The sequence below is a fragment of the Silene latifolia genome, chromosome 9, assembly GCF_048544455.1.
Source record: "Silene latifolia isolate original U9 population chromosome 9, ASM4854445v1, whole genome shotgun sequence".
Taxonomy (NCBI): Eukaryota; Viridiplantae; Streptophyta; class Magnoliopsida; order Caryophyllales; family Caryophyllaceae; genus Silene; species Silene latifolia.
Genome location: NC_133534.1, coordinates 98,049,476 through 98,075,158, shown reverse-complemented (window position 1 = coordinate 98,075,158; position 25,683 = coordinate 98,049,476). Strand labels below are relative to the sequence as shown.

General features: G+C 38.3%; 1 non-coding gene across 1 annotated transcript; it reads right to left on the bottom strand.

The window, feature by feature from the left end:
* Positions 1–1,213: 1,213 nt before the first annotated feature.
* Positions 1,214–1,320, bottom strand: LOC141603805 (small nucleolar RNA R71). Its single transcript, XR_012525654.1, has one exon. It is a non-coding gene; the product is annotated as a small nucleolar RNA R71 (small nucleolar RNA).
* Positions 1,321–25,683: the final 24,363 nt, after the last annotated feature.

The following is a 25,683-nucleotide window of genomic DNA, read 5'->3' as shown; positions in this document are numbered from 1 at the left end:
GCCATGGCATAAATTAGGATTGTTTGTTAGCATGAATTCTTCCGTATCGATCTTGGTGTCTTTTGATAAGCCTTTTTACTAGATTGAAAGATTAGTAATTAGAATTATCATTAGATGGGAATTTCCTTTGAGCGAAAGCTTTGAGAAATTTCGGGGAATTAGAAGACCGCAAGGTTAATTTGAGCATAGATCGAAAGGCTTGCTTATACCCCCTGAGACCGTATTATAGGATTTCTGCTACCTTATTGCCCTGACCATTGCCATGGTGAACCGAATTTCCCGATCTTCCTTTTATCTTGAAATTCTTATTTAAGCAATTAGTCATTAGAATCAACCAATTTCAAAACCCCCCCTTTTAATTGTTACTTCTATAGACTGAAAAATAGCAAACAAAATCAACCTTGTCTCTCTGTGGTTCGACCCTTACTATCACTAGCTATAGTTTTAGTTTGGAATTATAAATTTAATTTTGATACAAAACGACGGTATCAAATTTTGGCGCCGTTGCCGGGGAGGCAATTGTTCTAATTTTTAGTTGTTTTTATTAAGTCTTTCTTTAGTTTAAGGGACTTCCGTTCCTTAAACTTTTCTTATATTCTTTTTGTAGTTTCTTCTTATGCGCAGGTCACAGGGTGGTGAACTAGTACCATTAAATCCTGAGATCGAGAAATCCTTGTGCGAGTTGAGACGATCACAAAGGGTATTACCGACAGAGGAAGAGCTGAGTACTCTGTCAAGCTACTACGAGAACGCTCTGTTCGAAGGAGATCCACCTACATCTCCTGCTTCAATTTCTTCAGATGAGACAGTTACTTCTCCAGGAATCCCAGTCATGGCTGAAGAAGCAACCATTGCAAGTCACTCAGAGCCTACAGCTGCGAATCTCTACAATGGATTCGAACTACCTGGGGAGGCGAGAAAATTCGAGCCAAAGCCTTCCTATATTAACCTAGTTGAGAGAAACCAGTTCGGGGGAGCTGCAAATGAAGATGCAGCCAAGCACATGGAGATTTTTATTGATTATTGCTGCTCTATACCCCCGCCGGCCGGTGTGACCCAAGACCAGATCAAGGAGACCATGTTTATTTTCTCCCTTCGTGATGCTGCAAGAGAGTGGTATAGAGATCTGGACCGAGCCGCTCATGGGATCAACGACTGGAATTCCTTAGCCCTGGCATTCTACAAAAAGTACTTCTCTGCCTCGAAGACGAATGCCATTAGAGCTTAGATCACTAGCTTTAAACAAGGGCCTGATGAGAACTTTCATGAAGCATGGGTCCGTTTCAAGAAACTGGTGCGAACCACACCGCACCATGGGTTCGAAAAATGGAGTCTTTGCAACCAGTTCTATAATGGGATGTATGACGATCAGAGGGCTATTTTGGATGCTGCAGCCAATGGTCGATTTGATGAGAACATGGGAGAGACTAAGGGGTGGAAGATCATCGATGATTTGGCCACTCATAAGGCCGAATATGGGAATTCGAGAGGAAACCAAAGGAGAGCTGCTGAATCTTCCTCTGTTGCTGCACTAGAAGCTCTCACTGCAAGGTTTGACAAATATGAGTTGGGAGGAGCTTCTAAAGGAGGGATATACCATGTTAACGCTGTTTCAGATGGTCCTTTCGTCTGTAGAAGATGTGGAGCTGAGGGGCATGTCTCAGAAAATTGTTCTGTCCCCTTTGAGTCTTGTGCTGCCTTTCAACACTATAGGCAGACAAACACGTACTATGAGCCGAATGTCCACCCCAACTTGAGGTCGAGTAGCCAGAATGTCCTGAATCCGACTCAACCTCCACAACAGCAGCAGCAAGCTTATGTGCCCCCTCATCATAAGCAACAACAATACCAAAAGCCTCCCTATGTGCCGCAGCAGCAACAATCCCAGAATTCCGATTTTACTGAGTTTAAGAACTTGCTGCTAAAGGAGTCCCAAGCTAGAGAGGCCGGGATGAAGCTACTAGAGAGCCAAATTGCTCAATTGGCTAGTAAGAGTACCACTCGAGCTCCTGGACACTTACCGACTCAAACTGACCAGAAAGAGACTCTGAATGCCATTACTTTGAGGAGTGGGTCTACCCTGGAGGGGCCTGCTATGGTCGAGGATGCCCCTGAAAAGAATGAGGCGGAACCGAGTCAAAAGAAAGCTTTAACGAAAAATAACAAGAACAAGGCGTCTACCAGGTATATCAGTCGATCGACTGATATACCCAGTCGATCGACTGACATGTGGGTTACAAGAGCATCTGGAACTGTACACCTCAGTCGATCGACTGAGAAAGGTGGTCGATCGACTGAGACCCCTGCTGATATTGAGAAATTTCGTCCTTCAATGCCCGATAATTTAAGAGACCATTTGTTCCGGGGTTCGACAACTCCGAAAGTGTTGGGGCAAGACCCGAGTGCTGATGGGTCCGTCCCGATTCCGAAGTTCGACCCAATGTCGGTCAATGGCTCACATTTGAGACGGTCTGAGGAAGGTTCAAGCTTCAATAAGGAGAAGGTGGTGGACTTTCAGCCTAAATCCACGGATGCCGGCATGCGAGACTTAGAAGAGAGGGCTAAGGTACTTCTTTCAGCACCATATCCAGAGAGACTAGTGCCGATAAAGGAACAGGTATCTTTCAATAAATTTGAAAAGGTTATTCGTAGTTTGAATGTACAAGTTCCTTTCCTTGATTTGGTCAATCAAGTGCCTGCCTACACTAAATTCATGAAACAACTCTTGTCTAAGAAAAAGTCACTTGAAAATGTGTATACTGTCGCATTAACCAAAGAGTCATGCTCTTATTTGTCTCACACTGCACCCCATAAGCTAGAGGACCCGGGTAGCTTTTCTGTTCCTTGCAATATAGGTACATTCTATATTGAGAAGGCATTATGTGACTTAGGAGCTAGTATAAGCGTCATGCCCTTGAGTCTAGGTAGGAAGCTCAAACTAACTAGGTTCGCAGCGATGATATGATGAGATCTGAGATGGTGACCGATCTGCGGTCCAGCCAGTAGGAGTCTTAGAGGACATCCTTGTCCAAATAGGGAAGTTTTTCTTCCTCGTCGACTTCGTTGTACTTGACATGCCTGAGGATGCCCACATTCCCATTATTTTGGGTAGGCCATTTCTGCACACTGCTGGTGCAGTCATAGATGTCGGTCTAGGAACCTTGACTTTTAAAGTGGGCAAGCATTCTATTGTTTTTACCAAGCCGTCTAAGAAAAAGGACCCCATGTGGCCTGTGACTTGTAACACGGTTTCTGACAAGAAATCGTACTTTGTGCTTCCTGATTTACCTATCTCTATTCCTGTTGTAACCCCTCCGCCCCAGATTTGTCTATTTCTGATATTGCAGGAGCTGGTTTGGGGAAGGAAGAGCTGCAAGTCACTTTAGCTGCAAAGAAGCCAATCATTTCATGAGGAGTTCTTGGTTGCCTTAGCTATGCCACTGATGAGGAAGTTGATGACAAACCGGTCAAGGCACGGAAGTCCGACTTGGACTTTGATGAGCAAAAAGAGGTCATCGACTGGGGAGATGATGAAAGTGTTGATCCGTTGAGCCATACGGACGTGGAAGCTAAGAAGGGTGCAGCTGAGAAGATAAGCACCGTTAAGGCTACCTCTAGTAGCCAGAAGCCGACGAAGTGGGCCATTCCGTGGCCATTCTTGATCAACTACTAGTTGATCACATGTTTTCCAAACTTTTTATTTGCTTTTGTCAGACACTTTTTATTGCTTTTGTGTGCGCGAAACTTCGCATTTTATTTTGCGTGCCTAGGATTTTATACGCTTGAGACTTTATTTTGGGTTTTGCGCAATTTTGGGCGCGTATTATTGTGCACTTGCAGGTTTTTAGACCTCTTTAGCTCAAGTAATTGAGCAAATACGAAGAAATAAGAAGTTACAGCAGTATCTTCAGTCGATCGACTGGGCTATGTAGTCGATCGACCAGTCTACAGGTTCCAGGAGCTACTGTTCCTTTCACCTCGGTCGATCGACTGAGTGATGTGGTCGATCGACCGACCTGCACTGCTGTACCTGTTCACGACCTCTCTCCTGCTATGTTTGGTCGATTTGCGGAATTAAGGGAGTTTTCCACTCCACTTTATCTTCCGTCATTTATTTATTTCTTCTATTTTTCTCAATTTTGCACATAATACCGCTTCATTATTGTCTTTCTCGATTTTATGCGTGGTATTTTGTTTGTCTTTTCAGGTACTTATTACTAGCACTGCTGGCTACTGAAACCCCTAGCTTACGCTGGTTTGGGGAGGTTTCCTTTTGCTGCGCTTAAAGTCTTATGAGTTCCCGATTTCCACTTCATGTCATGTTTTATTTGTTTAAATTTCTCGCAAATTCCCGTTTTCCTTGTTTATTTCCTTACATGATTTTGCACAATGGGGACATTGTGCGATTTGGTTTAGGGAAGGGTTTTGCGTCACATATCATTTGCTTGCATTCACGTTTACATTCTGTTTTGCATTGTTTAGTTCATTTTATATATGTATACCAAAAAAATCCAAAAAAATTAAAAAAATTCAAAAAAATGCACGTTTATTTTAGCATATAGGTTGAGTCGGAACGGTAGTATTTCAATGATGACATTGCATTTGCATCTATTTTCTGCCTAAGCCTTGCTTGATTAACATGTTTTTAGTAGAATCATATATGCATAGTCTACGAGTTTTCGTTAATTATTTGCTGAACTTGAGACTTGACTTTGAAAATTGGCAAACTACATCATATTTCTGAGATTTAGAGCCTATAACTGGTGACATCCATGACCAGTTTATCTAGGATGTGAGTAGTACTCCTTATGAGGCATGTTACATAAATGTGCATAAATATGAACTTAATCTGCTTAATACCTGTATGCATTCGGTTTGTGGTTAGTTGACACATGTGGTAAAGGTTTCCCCTTATTCGTTTTGCCCATGAACTCCACACTGCCAAAAATATCCTTTTTGTCCTATTTACTACATCCTACATTTAGCCTGCCCTTGTCAAGCTAGTAGTCTTAGTTGTTAGGATTGTTACTTCGTTTTTGGTGGTAAATGCTCTTATTGAGATTTAGTGGGGAAAATGAAATGAACGAAGGAAAGAAAAGAATAGAAAAGAAAAAAAAGAAGTGAAAAAGAATGATTCGAAAATATGAAAAAGAGGTTCTGTACTGTTTAAGCGGTCGATCGACTGGCATCATAGGTCGATCGACTGAGGTTCAAGAGAAAGAAAAGGATTCAATTCGCATAATTCAAATCCTTATCTTTTGGCGATTTTTGCTCCCATGTATTATTCATATCTTATGGGGAGTTAGTTGATTACTTTTATACCTAGAGATTGAGAGATTTGTGCTTGCTATAGCACGGTTTCATTTGTTTTTGAGCAAGAAGTTGGATGTTGCCATATGGTTCCATTTCGGTACTAGCTTGATCACCTGTACCTCCACTTTTCCATAAATGTTTTGCCTCTTCTTACCCATACCTCACATATCCCATATATAACTCGGCATGTGCCATGGTCATTTTGTTGGTTGGAATGCGTATGTACGGTTGTAGAGATTGCTTTCATATTAGATTGCAGCATGTTCTTATAGGTCGTAGTTAGGTGAGTGTCACTACAAATGAATTCTTTCCATCTTTACATTATTCACCTGTGCTTATTTGAGTGATATGAGCGACCCGTGAGAGTCCGATTTGATAAGTCTCTACAGTTGACGGTTCAACATGTTTTTAACGACTCCATAACTCGTGTGCATGATTCGCATTGCTAATTGATTGTTGGTTATTGCATTAAAATGGTTTAGGCTTTACATGTCGTAATTTTCTCTGAGATTGAACTCGGTCCATTAGGTCATTAGATCGAGTCTGGTACTTGCTTGGGGACAAGCAAGGGTTTGGTTTGGGGAAGTTTGATGCGTGTCTTTTATATGATATTTTACATCCCATTTTACACGCATTTCAGAGCTCATTTGTGTAGTTTAAGCTACCATTTCCCCCATTTTCGTCTACTTTCGTGTTTTTGTACTTTATTGCAGAAATGTGAAGAATTCAACGGAAATTGAGCTAAATCCGTCCCCGACTATCCTGCATTGCAATTGACGTGAAGTATTGACTCGAGGAATGAGCTTGGTGCGCATTTCAAAGCCCAAAAGACAAATCCACAAGATTATAGAAGTCAAGTAGCAGCTCAAGCAGTCGATCGACCACTACCATCAGTCGATCGACCAACTTGCGGGTTCCAGAAGCTACTGTACACTGAAGAGCAGTCGATCGACTGCCATGCTTAGTCGATCGACCAAGCTGCTTTCCCAGACGAGAATTAAAAGATCGAGGAACTTGAAGCCCATTATGTTTAGGTTTTGTTAATATGTGTTACGTTTGTTGCTATATAACATAACCTAGAACATCAGATACAGGCATCCAGTTTTGATCCGATTTTTATCTAAGTTTTACACAGTAACATTCAGTTTCTATTAGGGTTCGGAATATGGTTTTAGCATTGGAATTTCGTTCTTATTCTTAATCATTCCTCTGCAATCTCGGTAATCTTATGCCTTATTTCGATTCACTTTTATTTCGTCGTTGGTATAGAATTGCTAGTTAGGTTCCCGAAACCGTTTTATCGTTGCATGTTAATTATTTATCTTACCGCTTTAATTATGAATTCATTACTTTTATGCCCTAGTTTGATTGTTGTTAACACCCTCAACATGAGTAGCTAAATCAATTGTGCTAGGATGTAGGGGAATTGTAGTGTAGGCGGCAATATAATGAAAACGGCCTGATTCGCGTGTTGGTCGATCGACCACCCTACCCGGTCGATCGACTGACCACGTGAGGTTTTATTTTCGTTTTAATTGTTTTAATTCTTTATTCGACGAATCGAGTGCACACGACTAGTTGAATGCTTAGGATATGACTGACCCATTAGATCGAGAGATAGGGACAGTTGCTAGATCACCAATTAAAATGACTAAACTATGCTGAGATCGAAAGATAGGTAAAGTTTAGATCGTAAATCACTTTTCACGACGAAAGTTAGTATTAGTGATATTAGGGACCTATAGCGAGATCGAAAGATGCTATTAGTTAAGAGTGGACCGAGAGGACCTCTTTATTTCCCGCCTCATATGTTTGATTTAGACCTGTTTAATATGCTGCCGCCGAAACTATAACGAACCGACCATCCTAGTACCTCTTTTATACTTGATTTTATATATTTCATTAGTTTACTTTTCTTTTGTTGTTATTAGCTATAGACCAAACCCAATCAAACCCCCACCTTTTGTTACCTTAGACCGAATTTAAACAACTAGAAATTACGTCTGCCTCCCTGTGGTTCGACCCGACTGACGCTAGCTATAGTTGTAGTTGGAGTTTATAAATATTATTTTTGACACCTCACGACGGGTATCAAGCGCCTTTCGGAAATTCTTCCCTCGTCTTCGAAAATACAACATGAGACTAAATCCTCAGAAGTGTGCATTCGGGGTCACCTCCGAAAAAATCATGGGACACGTCATCAGCAAAAGGGGTATCGAAATTGATCCTACTAGAATCAAGACTCTTCAACAAATGCCTCTGCCTAAGAACGAGAACGAGAGTCGGGGATTTCTCGGTGAAGTCCAATACATCAGCCGGTTCATAGCTAAACTCACTATGATTTTGGAACCAATCTTCAAGAAGCTTCGCGTCTCTTATCACAACGATTGGGACGATGATTGTCAAAATGCCTTCGACAAAATAAAGGAAATCCTATCCAAACCTCCTGTCCTCATGCCACCTCAACAAGGAATTCCTTTATCCTTATACCTGACTATTGATCGGTCCGTTTCGTGTTCACAATTAAAGGTGTGGTCGTTGGGTCACGTCCGAATCAAAACACAATTTATAGCTTCACAAACAACTCTACAATTAGTAAAGAGGCAAGTAAAGGTCGGATCCCAAGGGACGGGTATTGAAATGAGATTTCTATTGGAACTAGTGGTGTCTTGAGGGTGTCACAAATTGGGTTGATGTAGAAGGTCACTAGCTAAAATAACAATGAAAATAAACTAACAAGATGAATTAAAAGGGGTGTAAACAATTGATTAAAAAGCACTAGGGTGTCATGGGATCATAGGGGAATCATGGGAATTGATCATACAAACATGTTCTCAAATTATAAGCAAGCAATTATTGTTGTGATGGATTGAGTTGGGTTATATCTTACGATCCTAGGAAAGTTTGGGTCCCGGAGCCGAATCGATTAGATTGTACAACACCTACAAGTCGACTTAATCTTCTCTACTCAACAACGTGCATGGTCTAATGAGACTCGAGTTGGGTTATGTCTTACAAGTCTCATTGAAAAGATAGGAGATGGTAGTAAATGCAAGGATTCATAGGCTTAGCATTTCATCAAATATGACATGTGCATGAATCATTCCCCATGTTGGTTTCCTCTAATCACCCATTAACCCTAGCTAAGAGACTACTCACTCATTATCATGTTGATCATGCTAGCAAGGTTGTCAATCATACCAACAAAATGAAACATGATGAATAAATAAAAGTAATTAACAATAATTAAAAAGGGATTAAGAGAATTATACCTACTAATGATTCCAATAATAAAGCAAAGATAAAAGAAGTACTTGAATGCTTGATTGAGAGGTTGTCAATCTCCCAAAAATAACCCAAATAATCTTCAATTACCCAAAATAAAGGATGAACAAAAGAGAGATTAAGGAAATAAAACTTGTATTAGAACTTGATTAATTGTTGATTACAAAACTAAAGAGAGATTTGATTGATATTAACTACTCTAATTGTTGATAAGAAGAACATGCTCTTCTAATTAGACTAATGGGGTATTTATAGTGGAAATTAGGGGGATGCATTAGGGTTAACTAAGGGCTAAACTAGTAATTACACTTTTTAGATTGAGCAGGGAGGAGCCGGTATTTTCCGAAGGAAGGGCTTCTTTCTTCGTAGCTTCGAGAAGAGGAAATCGCGCTGTAGAGGAATCCGGGCGGATTAGGGTCGGGACGGGCGGATTCTGGGGATATAATCCGAGCGGATTCAAGAGAATCCGGGCGGATTGTGGTGATGGAACCCGGGCGTCTTGGTGGAAAACCGCACGGATTGTGCGGGTGAAGGACGGCCGGCTTGTAGACAATCCGCACGGATTGTGCCTCAGCAAGGCTTCTTCTTTTCTTCCCTTTTCTTCATAAATTCCTTGGGGACTCAAGGATCCTTTCTCAACATTGCTCATCTACTACCATATGTACAAAGGCCTTCTAATCTTGTCTCTCCTTGATGCTTGGTCATTGAATTCGATCAATTTAGTCTTGTTTTGCCATGAAAATGCAAGATTCTTACTCCTTTCCTACCAAGGGATCAAAATCTCAAAGAATATGCAAAACAAAGAAATAAAGATCATAAATGACCCAAATATGCACTAAAAAGCATGGGAACAAGGCTAATTCGGGGGCTAAATATGCGCTAATTATGGTCACTTCAAATATCCCCAAACCGAACCTTTGCTCGTCCCGAGTAAAGAGGTGACAAAGACTAGGACCATTATTTAAACTAACCTAATAGCATATCCGATATGAGACAATTAGCGGGTCTCACTCCGCCCCTTCAACTCACAACAAGACAACCATGAGGTAGGATGCCTTCTTGCAAGTCAAGGTGGGTCTTGCCAAAATGGCGACACATCCAAACATTAAGCACACAAAATCACATAATGGATGCATCTACAAAAGAATAGCCACTTCCTCATCAAGTGGCGGAGGCACTAAAGAGGAACAAATTTAAGAGCATGTAATCCTTCACAAATACTAGTTCAACAAATTACTAAGGCTAAGAGGATGGCACTAAATCACCTCCAAATGGTGTTAAACTAGACTACTTTCGTCCTCAATTTCCAAATGCTTTCGTCAAGAGCGATCGGATGGTGGTGGAATGATGATCCCTATGATGCTAGTAGCATATGACATGACAAGTCTCGAATTCTCTACAAAAGTAAAGGTCAAGGATCGTCCCAAGCTCGACCAAGTGGATTGATAAAAAGGCTTTTTGGGAATGAAATGCTCAAATCTTTATACACAATGGGTGGATATGACTAGTATTCAAAATTGTCCTCATTTCACTTTCACATTTCAAAAATTTAAGATGGGGTTTGTCCCTTCCGGGCTAGTGTCCTTTGCTTTCGCCAATCGCTTATTAGGCAACCGGTTAACCTCTAGACAATAGCTTTTCGGGGTGATAGTCACTCTGTCTCTGGGCGGCCGAATTCACAATGGTGTGGGGGCCCAATTCAATGGATCCCGCACCAAAGCACATCGAAGTGGTACGCCTCCATCAAAACAACTTAAATTTCTCAACATTCAACAATTCATAACATTCGAGGTTTCCTTGGCATTAAATTACTTCCACATGACAAAATTCTTTGAAATGAGCCAAGCTTATTGATAGAAAATATTTTTGGGTTGCCTTACCACAAGGTCACCTAGACAAGTTAACCAAGTCCACATCGCATCACGGGGTTGGATAGGTGACTAACATGCAAACCCTTGACTAGGCCTTGGGTCATAGGTCAAAAGACACTAGTATGACACTATCTAGGGTGTTTTACAACCATTCTAGTAGGCAAAGCCTTAAGTTGAACAAGTATTTGTAATGGCTTAGTTGCTCTTGTCAAAGTTCCTAATTAGGCATTTTTCAAAACATTTCTAACATGCAACTACATGCCATGATGCAACTAATATAAACATCCTAATGCAAGTGATTCTATCAACTAATATGACATATAAACTACATGCAAGTCATAAATTCACATTGTTATACCGCATCAATCAAAATAAAGCCACATAGTCATTAACATAAAGAGGAAAAAGGAGATTGGAAAGATCATACCATGCGGTCTTCATTATCCTCATGTCTCGGATGTGGCGTAGTCAATCAATGTGAACAAGGATAGAACAAACACAATATATACAAAACAATATATACACAAGACTATAAAGGGAAATAAACATGTTTTTGGGTTTTTCAATTTTCAAATTTTTATGATTTTCGAACTTTTTCAATTTTTTTGGATTTTTTGAATAAGAGTTAAATGTTAGAATTCCCATCCCCACACTAATATGGGCATTGTCCTCAATGGCCAAAATGATGGAAATTATGCAAAGATGATGCATGATTTCTATACTTATTGCAATCTATACTAAGCTACACTACATGATGCATGGTTTTTGTTATGACGGAGAGGATAATTTAGATTACCTCCCGTTGTGTATGCATTAACTTCCCCAAACCGAGTTAGACACTATTGCTAATGTCCAAGGATGGGTATAGTTCATGCACACACTATGCAATGCATGAAACTAATTTGTCATTATCCTTACATTGAAATTACGGTTCAAATGGGCACAAAAGAAATCTCCTTTTCTTTTGTTCTTGAGCTTTCCTTTAATGGAAGAACAAGATCCAAGTGTAGGATCTCTCCTTAGGATTTATACCCAAAGCTTAACTCTTAATCTAATTGATATTATAAGTACTAGTATAATATTAATCTAGTAGAAAAATGAACCAAAAATATTTTGGTTTTTGCTCCTAAAACCGGGTAGGAGAATAGATGAGGAAGGATGTAATTTTTATCTCTCTAAAAATTATATTATGAAGTAAGAATGAATAATTATCTAACCACACACTACATATGGTGAATGATAAAGATAATAAGTAAAAGAACTCCTTGTTCTTTCCAAGGGAGAACCGGGTAGGGTGGTAGGAAATGGCCTACGCATGGCCTTTGTGCTCTTACACAAAAGGCACTAGGTATGCATGCCTATATTAGAGTAATTATCATTATGCTTACCACTAACTTAAACAAACACAATATTTGTTTAAACAACCTCCCATTTTCGGCACATATGATAATATGAGATCCATATTATTTTTGTCAAATGTCAATATGTCACATGTCATATGTGACATAAATTTGTTATGTAATTTTTAACATGTTAAAAATCAACGTATTAATAAAAATACGTCACATACAAAAATCGACTTAGTAATTTCATAATTACTTGTGCCAAAATATTTTACCAATTCATAAATCGTATTTATAATAATTCATTCAAATTTAATTGTTTCTGTAAACAATAATTTCATCCGAGTAATGATACAATTCGATTACTCAGACCGTATCTCATTTAATCACATTTCAATTTGATACGTAAATTTTACTTCCAAAATCGTCCGTCAATTTTTCAAGTAATTTAATTAACTCGTAACATTATACGATTAATTAAATGATCAATTAAGAGTATTGCCCTATAGGTATGACCTAGGGGGTTAACTGATCACCACCGTCACACGACAGTAATGTCAAACTCTAGTAAGCCAATCATTACCGATATATGTTGACCAGTTGACAGTAACAATATTACTTCCCAATTGTATTCTTTATAATGAGATTTAAACATGTGATCATCATGATCAATAGTCGTGATCGCATTATTGTCGGAGGACACATATTCCAACAATCTCCCACTTGTCCTCGACAAGTGTGCGTCACCAATTCTCTTGTCCTATTACTATCTCCCACTCAATGCAAGGTGTCTTTCAGGTCGTACTTGCAAGTGATCATATCAAGAGTGGTTTCCTCGATCTGGAGAATAACTGACTGACCGGACTTATCTATCATAGATACTTTCCGAGCGTGGCCACGCATTTCCAGTTATTTACTCCTCGAGTGGCCCTGAGATATTGTTTTAACCCTGACAAGGGGATGGACAATTCCTATCGCACTCATTCCCTTCGACTAGCCACAGCCATCATAACCCAAAATATGCCCATTTGACCCCATTTACGAAGGTCGTAGTAACACAAATCAAAGTTAATCTGAAACTGTGCCATCTTAGGTGAATAGTCTTTAGTCAAAAGAATTGACTCGTTTGAATACTATAGTAGCTCTCGCCACGACCAGGCTATATAAATTGCCAGAACTCTATAAGCGGTCATAAGGCCCGACAAAATGTTCCTAACAGTCTGCCTATGTGATCGACTAGTCATCTCACATGACTCTATGGCACTTGAACTTGACATCAATCGCATCACACTCTAGTTCCTTCGAGACGTCACCTCATACAAGTAACTATGGGCAAATACAATGTTAATCCGTGTTCACTTTAACGGGGTTCAATTGTCTCCACAACCCGTTTGGATGTAACAAAGTATAATAAAAGAGTTTTAAAATAAAACTCGAACGACAAATGCGATTATCACACATGAATAGTCAATGCCTGATTACTATTTCATGTTCTATAATCTAATTTGATCTTGTACGTAGTTGTTCATTTCAATTCAATTGAAATGACATGACTCATCATGTTTAGCCTTTGAGAAGGCTTTGGTTAGTAGGTTTTATCAATTTCTTGTACCTTACTCAACCTCACTACATACTCGTTTTCCTTTTGTAATGTATACATTTGCATTACAAAACTTTCTGAGTACGTGTCGAGATCCAATCAAGACATAGGCCCTCTAGCCTAAGAATAGCTCCCACTGTTTTCACAGTGTGCGGGACTCATCCTTCTTGCACATCTCATGATCACAAGTGTACTCAATTTCCGTTATATCACTCATTGCTCTTCATTGCCTAGAACGATTCTAGAAAATCTACTTCTTAATTAACATTGCCACAATGGTATCTTAACCATCCTAATGTGTTTTGATTATGGTTTTGTCGGAAACCATGCGCAATCTCAATTGTCAATTGTCACTTGTGTAACACCCTTACACAATATTGCATCATAAACACTTTGCTTTACTTCCTTAATGCTTCTGCAAGCACTTAAGGGTAATCTTTATAGCTTACTTGGTAAAGATTACTTAAATTCGATTTTGAAAACAATTCATCATACTCAAGGCATATGAAGTGTTATACATCATTTCTTTTTAATTGATTCGGCAGCGGAAGCAAATGAAATCAATCAAATATGTTCAATTTAATTGAACTAGTCATGAATCTTATCAACATAAGACTTCTTACTGACGCTTATATCATGTGGATTTATCTTCATAAATTCGGATATTCAAGATGTATTATAATACTCCAAAAGTCTTAAATCATTCTCAATGATCAATATGTCATCCACATATCGGACTAATTAATAATTCCGTAACTCCCACTAAACTTCATGTATAAACACAACTTCTCGACTTATCGAGAAATGTTTTATCACATGATCAAAATGTTGATTCCAACTCATTGATGTCCTACTTAAGACCCTCTCTTAAGTTTCACATTATCTTAGGATTGCAAGAATCTACAAAACTCATGACATGTATTGAATACATTCCTTCTTTTGAAGAAGTGGGTTTTAGATTCACTTGCTACGTATTTCATAACCTCATAATGAAACACAATCCCTAAGAAGATCCAAATAGACTTAAGCATTTCAATTAGTGCAAAACCCTTTGCAACCAATCTTGCTATGAAATATCACTTTATTAGTGCAAAACCCTTTGTCACTAATCAAGCCTTTTATTTCGGATTTTCATGGCTCTAAGCCTTGTATTGAGTTGTGACTTAAACACTCTTATGTAAGTCATATGTTCATTACTTTCTAGAAGTAATCAACTTGAATCAAACAATTTCTTTTGTAAGTTATAAGCTCTTTACTTTCTTAAAAGTAGCATGACTTCATCATTTTTAACAAGTGACAAATTTAACCTCCTAGGTTTGCAAGAAACAATGTCTTACACAAAACGTCTCATGTAGCCAAGAAAGACCAGTTTCTTGCGACATAACATTCTCTGTGGCATTCTTTGTGGCTCTTGAATAATTTCTCCCACTCTGTCTTCTAAAAATAAACTTGTATTTTAGAAAGACAGTTTCACGAGCCGCAAACCCGTCGTACTAGTGATAATTGAAGAGGGAAAAATGAGCATTTATTTCTTGTGAAAACTTACAAATATGGCACATTACCATTTCATATCTCATATGATTTAGTGGAAAATAAATTAGACAAAAATGATAAATTCCCCAAAAGAATCAAGTAACTCAAAGTAACTTGATTGAAGTCCACACCATATCGAATAGCGTTTGAATTCACATCCAACCACACATTATTCCATAATGCGTGTTAAGAGAGATTAACTTGTGATACTATATCACATTTCCTTTGGCTTATATCAAAGTCTTCACTTTGATAGTCCCATCACGACTAAATCGGGATTCCTTGAACTCTTGAACTTCTTCAAAGATTTCTCTATTTACCTTATTAAGTGAACACACTAGTGTCAACTTAAATCGTTGGTAAAAGATGATATTTTGGATTGATGATTTATAACCTCGATCTCCTTTTCAACCAAAAGGCACGAGACATCTTGCTTTGAATACAAGATACGCATATACCATTAACAATCTAATGGTTTCAAGAGTACTCGATAACTCTTTGCGTTCATCATTCCAAAATTTTAAGGTTTAATCTTGGGTTACCAATTTGAGTCTTGCATCATCTTCATGATATATCATTCTAGTTTGGTTTAGAATATACTCACCTTGATGATGGGCTAGCCATACATCAAATCGTGGTGTATAGGGTCACAAAAGTGAAACCTCTTTTGTATCTTTAACAAATTGTATTCTTATTTAGAGTTTATGTACTTAATAGTCACAATTAAGTACAACTCCAAACCCGAAACTAGATTTAGTACACAATGACTCTATCTCTTGACTTCATTGTTGCTAGTCGTCATATTCTAATCATCCTATGTATCAAAAATAATGATGAAAACCACCACGGGTTTCTAATATTGACGAAGTAATACTAGCAAAATTTATGTTTAATCAAATAAACATTTAACGAAGAAGGTCCCATTAGATGTCCCACAACTAACTTGTTGATTCTTCAATAATTTTGGGTAGTTTCCTTTCTCGTGTCTAACATTTAAGACAATGAAAACTTTATCGGTCGGGATTGATAGGTTTAGTATCGTCATTCTCAACAGCTTTACCTTTAACATAACCTTGTATCAATTCCATTATAATCCTTACTTCTTGAACCTCGTTCTCATCTTAACGGTTTAAGAGAATGCTCCCACTCATTTCAATGAGTCTTTGCTTTGAGAAGCAAAATTGAATTCATGAAGATTACTCTTCATTTGTTCATTTTAGTCTTAAAACTTTCATTGAAGTGGTTGCGTTATTTTGGTCAATTTCGAATTCTGACAAAACTAATTACCAAAATAATTTATCGCTTCAAGGTACTTAATTCACTTAAGTATATGAAAAATAATCCATTGTAAGTAGAAGTGTTAGTTAAGAATCAAAAACCTGTTTGATAATGAATAACTTTAATCTATACTCTTTACAAGAGATCCTTAGCAATGGTTCATATGAGGTTTTAGAAGCAAATTCATATTTGTCTTTAGCTACGATGTTTTAATGGAGTTTTGAATCAAAAACGAAATAATATCGTATATGAAAAGTGGTAAAGAAATAGAACAATATAATAACGGAATAGAGGAAAACTTAACATTTATCGTTTTATTAATACTTGAAAATAACAAGTATAGCATTTACATAGTGACCTCTACCCAACTATGATAAATGATTCCAAGATCCAAATTCATATTAACTTGGGCACGGGGTAGCCGATGAAACCCTTATCAATATAACTCGGTGGATTAACTCTTTAATCGATTCTACTTTTAGAACTCTCGGTCGATAAAATTACTCTAATATTTATCTATAGCCCAAAACACATCAACAAGGGCACGGGGTAGCCGATGAAACCCTTATCAATTACTTTTGTTGAGTTCAATCCAAATTTTGAATAAATGTGTCCATTATCCAAACCCACATTAACTTAGGCACGGGGTAGCCGATGAAACCCTCATCACCATGAATTCGGTGGATAGACATTTATCACCCATTTCCCCTACGTAACAAGGTTTGTACCCCGGGGTAGCCGAGTGCACTCCCTCGCGAAATAGGTTTTCATGGTTTCTACTATTTGGTAAGGCTATGTCTCAATTAATTGTTTTAGCGAGAGGTCATGTCAATTTATTATCTATCACGTTTTAAGTGAACTAAAGCGGTGAACTACGATAATTCTAATTGACACGGTCGAAAAACTCGATAAAATGACAATGCATGTTTTAGTTATGGCGATTTAGCGATGCATGCGACATAAAATAAAATGCAAGCATAAAAATAAATAAATCCTAGTATGGCCTTCCTAAAATAGAAAAACTATTTAACTATTACATTTCGGAAACCAACTCCATTGGTCCCTTGAACTTCGGTTGTGACACGCATCTCGAGGTAACACTGTCTTTATGTATCGCCATTCTTGAAGAAATCCGTCTTTGGGAACTCCGGAATGAATAAAATTACATAATAAATTACATAATTTCCTATTATACATTTGTAACTAAAATAAAATAAATCTATTAAATTACAAAACGGTGATACGAGATCACAATAAAAATTACAACCGAATCGATATTCCCATACATTTCGGGAAATACCAATTAAAATCTAAGGCCATACTAAGTAAAATTACATAATTCAAAAATTACATAAATTAAAATTATGACAATCATAAAGAAAATGCAGCATTATAATATGAATGAACATTCTCAATTTTATGCTAAATCGCCTTTAATTAGCCAATATCGTATATTACTCGGTTTTTACGGATTTGCGTGATTTCAACATTTTACAATCACAAAAATACATAAACTCATATTTATGCATAAGTTAATTACCCTAACCTCTTAGGACTCAAAATTTAGTCTTCACTAATAATTTGACCATAAATAACCCATATTTTATAAAAATTGTTCATAAATGGACCAAAAATTACAAAAATAAGCTATTAAACTTCAAATAAATCACAAAATTTCAAATAAATTTGAAATTTGAAATTTAAACTCATGAACATTCTGGAAAATTTCCATGACACTCATAATGTTCAAAATCTTAGGTTAAAAATTTCGAAAATTTACCGGAAAAACAATGTTGCGGTTTATCGATTTTTAATAAAATAATCATAAAAACATGGAAAAATTATTTTCACTAACTTTTCAATTTTAGATCTGAAAAAGATAATAAAATGCAACATTAGACGTTTTTCCTAAGTCATAGATTATGTTTTATTAATTTTCCACTAATAATGTCACTATTTATGCTATTTTTCTTCAAAAATCCATAAATCATGCAAAAAGACTTCTTTATAGCCAATTATTTTACACACATCTTGTAAAATTGCATGTGACAACATATTAATTTTCTATGACCAGATTCGAAATTTAACTCATATTAACCTATTTTTCACTTAAATCCGAATTTAATAATGAGAAATTCATTTTTCGAGCATAACAAGTCCAAAAATTATGAAAATTTACAGGTTATCTCAAAATAATATATGTGACAACATATCCAACAATCAATGGAAAATTCGAAGTATAGCTAATTTTAGACCAAAAATGACATTTTTACTCATAAAATCACATTTAAATGCCATTATTGTAAATTATGAACAATAAAAATCCGAAAAATTAACCAAAATATCCTAAAACATTTTAGGACCAGAAATATTAACATGCATTGTTTAATTTTGTGATATATCATAATAACACAAATTTTACAAGTTTTATTTGTTATTCTTATAACTCGGCAAAACTTTTAACCGATTTGCATGCAAACAACCGTGGCTCATGATACCGATTGAAGGAAATGAAGATTCATATACATACTAACATACTCATATATGTCAAAATTAATTTGTCATAAAATTAAATACGGATTTTATGCAAGCAAACAATATACTAAAATAGAGAAGAAATCATATCCTTACATTGAAATTACGGTTCAAATGGGCACAAAAGAAATCTCCTTTTCTTTTGTTCTTGAGCTTTCCTTTAATGGAAGAACAAGATCCAAGTGTAGGATCTCTCCTTAGGATTTATACCCAAAGCTTAACTCTTAATCTAATTAATATTATAAGTACTAGTATAATATTAATCTAGTAGAAAAATGAACCAAAAATATTTTGGTTTTTGCTCCTAAAACCGGGTAGGAGAATAGATGAGGAAGGATGTAATTTTTATCTCTCTAAAAATTATATTATGAAGTAAGAATGAATAATTATCTAACCACACACTACATATGGTGAATGATAAAGATAATAAGTAAAAGAACTCCTTGTTCTTTCCAAGGGAGAACCGGGTAGGGTGGTAGGAAATGGCCTATGCATGGCCTTTGTGCTCTTACACAAAAGGCACTAGGTATGCATGCCTATATTAGAGTAATTATCATTATGCTTACCACTAACTTAAACAAACACAATATTTGTTTAAACAACCTCCCATTTTCGGCACATATGATAATATGAGATCCATATTATTTTTGTCAAATGTCAATATGTCACATGTCATATGTGACATAAATTTGTTATGTAATTTTTAACATGTTAAAAATCAACGTATTAATAAAAATACGTCACATACAAAAATCGACTTAGTAATTTCATAATTACTTGTGCCAAAATATTTTACCAATTCATAAATCGTATTTATAATAATTCATTCAAATTTAATTGTTTTTGTAAACAATAATTTCATCCGAGTAATGATACAATTCGATTACTCAGACCGTATCTCATTTAATCACATTTCAATTTGATACGTAAATTTTACTTCCAAAATCGTCCGTCAATTTTTCAAGTAATTTAATTAACTCGTAACATTATACGATTAATTAAATGATCAATTAAGAGTATTGCCCTATAGGTATGACCTAGGGGGTCAACTGATCACCACCGTCACACGACAGTAATGTCAAACTCTAGTAAGCCAATCATTACCGATATATGTTGACCAGTTGACAGTAACAATATTACTTCCCAATTGTATTCTTTATAATGGGATTTAAACATGTGATCATCATGATCAATAGTCGTGATCGCATTATTGTCGGAGGACACATATTCCAACAGTAGTCTTCTAGACATCGGCATCATCTCCCTCTATATCGCTATCCCAAATATCCTTTGAAGCATCACTCAAACTTGGGTCCATGAATTCGTCTTCCTCACTCTTAAGTTCCACCGTGTCACCTCCACAAGAATTTCCACTCTCCTCCTCTTGTCTACCGTTCGCCCCTTCATTAGCTCTCTCCGAGTTGGGGAAGAGCAAATCCATTTGAGCCCATGACGGGAAAGCTCCTTCCTCACTAATTCGTCCTCTTCGAACCATCTCGTGATATTGAGGATAGAGGGCATAGTAAGTGTCCACGGAGGTCTCGTATTGACGGTAATGTAGATCTTGTAAGATTCCCGTGACAAAGTCGTCACGGGGGAGGATGAAGGGGTTTGGATGGTTATACGGTTGGTAGGGGAAAGGGTAGGGAGGAACTTTTATCTTCTCATTTTGAGTTTGTTGTTCTTGTTGTTGTGGTGGTGGATTTGGTGGTGTTGGTGCTTGCTTTGTTTGACTTGGGATGAGGTAGGATGGCATTGGGGACAAGTTTCCTCTTCTTGGGGAGATCCGTGGTAGATCGGCCATTGGAAGATAAATCGGATCGCTTCCTTTTGTCAACCACTTTATCCGCTTATCGACCCCCTCAAGGGTTATCCAATGGTGATGGACGAGAAGGAGATCTTCATTAATTCTCGTGTTTCCCGTAAGTGGAGTGTACTCATTGTTCTCATTGAACCTTGGGTTGAAGTGCTTTGCAAGTCTAGTAATGAGTCCTCCATTCACTATGTGCTTCATTCCATCATCATCCCTATTTCTAAACTTTGCCCATTTCTCTAGCAAAACTAGAGGTGCATTGAAGTGATACCCATTTCTCCATTGAATGTTGAGGTAGGATTCCATAAACACAAGGTCTAATTGGTTCACGATGGCCGGATCTCGGCGGGCAAGTAGACTGCCCGAGAGAAATCGATATGTAAGCCTCAAGATCGGGTTTTGGATATGAAAAGCAAGACATTCCTTGGTGTGAATGAAATCCCAGCCCGTCATGGCCCTCCACAAAGGTGCAACACTATACTTTTTGGGTTTCGATGTTCGGGTAGGCGAAACATCAAGTCCAAACACATTTGCGAATTCTACAAGGGTCATCATCCTAGAAACATTCTCCAACCTAAACTCTATGCATATCACTTTGTTCAAGGTCGTAATCTTCAAAAAGCTCTAAAATTCAAGCACAAGAGACCGATAGGTTGGTTCATACATGCGAAAAAGGGTTGAAAGACCGAAAACCTCAAAGAGAGCTTCCACTTGGTGATAAATTCCAAGTTTCTTCAATGTAGCATGACATAAAAACTTACTGGGAAGAATATTCTTACTTAGAAGCCGGTGGAAGACTAATCTTTGCACATCATTGAGGAATTCCACATTTGAGAAGTCATCAAGCCTTGTAAGATCTACAATCTCTTCATGTTCCCTTCTTAAAGTGTTGAGATGGGAGGTAGAAGAACTTCCCATCATCCTTGGTCTTCTTGCACTCCTAAAAGAGGATCTCCTTGGTGCCATTCTTGATTCTTTTGTTGGATTCTTTTGATTTGTGAAAGGGTAAGGATGTTCCTTGTTGATTGAGTGTTGCTCTTTTGGAAACCCTAGAAAATTGGGGCTTTTTGATCTTGTGGGTTAAGAGAATGATTTGGGTATGTATGGGAGTCATAAGGAGGTGGGTTTTATAGTGCAAGTGGAAGGAGTAGTGATGTGTCACTATATGTGTGGTGGGGTGTAATTTAATTAGGGAAAAGTCGGGTCAAAACAGCGTGGGAGGACGAGCGGATTCGTACTGAAGACGCTCAGATTCGTGCTCTTCGGGACGGGCGGATTCTGGGCAATACGCCCGGATTCTGTCACAGCGAAAAATTCCCAAAATTTTGACGCCTTAAAGACGGGCGTCCCGAGCTTAAGACGCTCGGATTCTTTCTCACCGAGACGGGCGTCTCCTTTTGAAGCCGGACGGATTCTTCTACAGAGATTTTCCTTGAAATGCACAGGTAGAAAGACGGGCGTCTTTCTTCAAATCCGGCCGGATTCTGCAAGACGGGCGTTTTTCTTCCTAGGACGCTCGGATTCGACCTTAGTCAAAAAATCTTCAAATTCTCAGCGTATCTGGACGGACGGTTTCTCCTCTGAACGTCTGGATTCCAACAATACTGCCGGATTCCAGGGAATCCGGACGGATTCGGGCTGTGAATTTCTTCCCTTGACTTTTTCTCCTCTCTTAGATGCGTCCCCACACTCGAGAATTCGTTCCTTCCTTCATTCAAAATTCATTAGTAACCCTCCCTCACTTACGCTCATGAAAAGAGTTCATGCTATTTATTAAAACAAATGCAATAAAACAATAAATACAAGTTAGAGGGTTAGTATATTTAAAAGTGGTGGTTTAGGGAGGACTCCACCAAACTGTCCCTTAGATGGTCCTTTCAAGGGTGAGGAGGCCCGAGGTAGGTGACCTCGACCTCTCCAACAAACGCTCCTTCGTAGTATGGCTTCAACCTTTGACCATTTACCTTGAACTTGCTTCCATCTTCCGCCTTGAGTTCGAAATCTCCATATTTTCCAACTTCGGTTATCACATAGGGACCCATCCATCTAGAGTTCAATTTTCCCGGAAAGAGTCGGTAGCGGGAATTGAATAGAAGGACTTTGTCTCCCTTGTGCAAGGCCTTTTGTTTAATTCTCTTGTCATGAAGCAATTTCGTTCTTCCTTTGTAAATCTTTGCATTCTCATAGGATTGTAGTCGGAACTCCTCCAACTCTTGGATTTGAATCATCCTCTTTTGACCGCTCAATTTGAGATCAAGATTAAGTGCTCGGATTGCCCAATAAGCTTTGTACTCCAATTCAATTGGCAAATGGCATGCTTTTCCATAGACAAGCTTGTAAGGGGAGGCTCCTATGGGAGTCTTATAGGCCGTCCTATAAGCCCAAAGAGCATCATCAAGCTTTGTGCTCCAATCTTTCCGAGTCTTGTTCACAACTTTCTCAAGGATTTGCTTGATCTCTCTATTTGAAATCTCGACTTGACCGCTTGTTTGAGGATGATATCCCAAGCCGGTTCTATGTTGGACACCATATTTGGTCAAAAGGGATGCAAGCTTCTTCTCATGGAAATGCGTTCCTCCATTACTAATGATTGCTCTAGGAACTCCAAATCTTGGGAAAATTATCTTCTTGAAAAGCTTGGTGACCGTTTTTGCATCATCATTTGGGGTGGCAATTGCCTCCACCCACTTTGAGACATAATCTACGGCCACAAGGATGTACTTATTCCCATTGGATGTCACAAAGGGCCCTTGGTAGTCGATTCCCCAAACATCGAAGATCTCCACCTCTAGAATGCCCCTTTGTCGCATTTCGTTCCTCCACGAGATATTTCCCGTTCTTTGACAAGCGTCGCAATGAATGATGAATTCTCTTGTATCTTGAAACATTGTAGGCCAATAGAAGCCCGATTGGAGAATTTTTGCAACGGTTCTCCTTGCTCCATGGTGCCCACCGTAGGGTGATGAATGACATCCTTCCAAGATTCCTTGGGTTTCCCATTGAGGGATGCATCTCCGGTAGAGCCCATCACTACACTCCTTGTAGAGGTTTGGGTCATCCCAAAAGTACCTCTTCACTTCGAATAGGAATCTCTTCCTTTGGTTGTGATTCAAGTTTGGAGGGAGTACCTTTCCAACAATATAATTGGCATAATCGGCAAACCATGGGGTGATGTGCCTTTCAAGTTGTGTTTGAATGGCCATCAAAATATCGTCGGGGAATGAGTCATTGATCGAGGTTTCTCCATTTTCATCATGAAACCGGATCCTTGACAAGTGATCCGCCACTACATTCTCGGCTCCTTTCTTGTCTCTTATTTCCAAGTTAAATTCTTGAAGAAGCAAAATCCATCTCAACAATCTTGGTTTTGCCTCCTTCTTTATCAAGAGATGTCGGAGAGCGCGATGATCCAAAAATATAATCACCTTGGATCCAAGCAAGTAGGAACGAAATTTATCCAAAGCATATACAATGGCAAGAAGCTCCTTTTCGGTTGTGTCATAATTCACTTGGGAGGGATCGAGGGTCTTGCTTATGTAATAGATGGCGTGAAGAGCTCTCCCTACCCGTTGGCCAAGAACCGCTCCAACGGCGTAGTTGCTAGCGTCACACATAATCTCGAAAGGTAACTCCCAATTCGGGGGTTGGATAATTGGTGCCGAGATTAGTGCTTCTTTGATTCTATTAAAAGCTTCAACACACTCATCAGTGAAGAGGAATTGGGCATCTTTAAGCAAAAGTTGAGTGAGGGGTTTCGCTATTTTTGAAAAATCCTTTATGAAACGACGATAAAAACCCGCGTGACCGAGAAAACTTCTCACCCCTCTAACATTCACGGGAGGTGGGAGTTTCTCTATCACCTCAACTTTAGCTTTATCGACCTCGATGCCTTTTTCCGAAATCAAATGACCCAAGACAATTCCTTCATTGACCATGAAGTGACACTTTTCCCAATTTAAAACAAAAATAACATCTTCACACTTTTGCAACACAAGAGAAATATTATGCAAACATGAGTCAAAGTCCTTTCCATAAACACTAAAATCATCCATAAAAACTTCCATTATGGTCTCTAGGTAATCGGAGAAGATACTCATCATGCATCTTTTGAAAGTGGCGGGGGAATTACATAAACCAAAAGGCATCCTCCTATATGCAAAAGTGCCATAAGGGCATGTGAAAGTGGTCTTATGTTGGTCATCCGGGTGTATAGGGATTTGGAAGAATCCCGAATACCCGTCAAGGTAACAAAAGAATTTGTTGGAGGCTAACCTCTCAAGCATTTGGTCAATGAACGGTAAGGGGAAGTGATCCTTTCTTGTTGCGGAGTTTAATTTCCGGTAGTCAATGCACATACGCCAACCGGTGATCATTCTTGTGGGTATTAGTTCACTCTTTTCATTTGTCACTACCGTAGTACCTCCTTTCTTAGGTACCACTTGGACGGGGCTAACCCACAAAGAATCCGATATGGGATATATGATTCCCGCATCAAGTAATTTCATGACTTCTCCTTTGACAACTTCTTGCATGTGGGGGTTCAATATTCTTTAGGGTTGAATGGTAGGTCTATGGTCTTCCTCTAGATGAATTCTATGCATGCAAAAGTTGGGACTTATCCCCTTAAGGTCATCTAGACTATAACCTATAGCCTTCTCATGTTGTTTCAACACATCAAGCAATTTTCCCAATTGGTCATCATCAAGTCTATCATTAACAATCACGGGTTTGGTCTTTGATTCATCAAGGTAAGCATATTTCAAATTTGGGGGAAGGGGTTTTAAAGTGGGGGTTTGTACCTTACTTTCCTCCTTTGGAGTTTCATTGAGAATTTGCTCAATGTCCATTAGACATTCCATTCTCATAGCATACTCAACTTTATTTTCAACCTCATCGTATTCAAATTCCATGATGGGTTCCTCTTGCTCTTGAGTTTGTAAAATCTCTTCTAGGATGGATTGCTCATCCTCTATGGGTTGATATGCTTCCACTAGAATGTTATGCACTAATTCGGATTGTGCATGAGTAAGTTCCTTGTTATATAGAGCGGCCTCAAAAAGATCCACCACCAAATCCCAATACATATTGTTAGCCTCACTTGCTTCCAAGGCT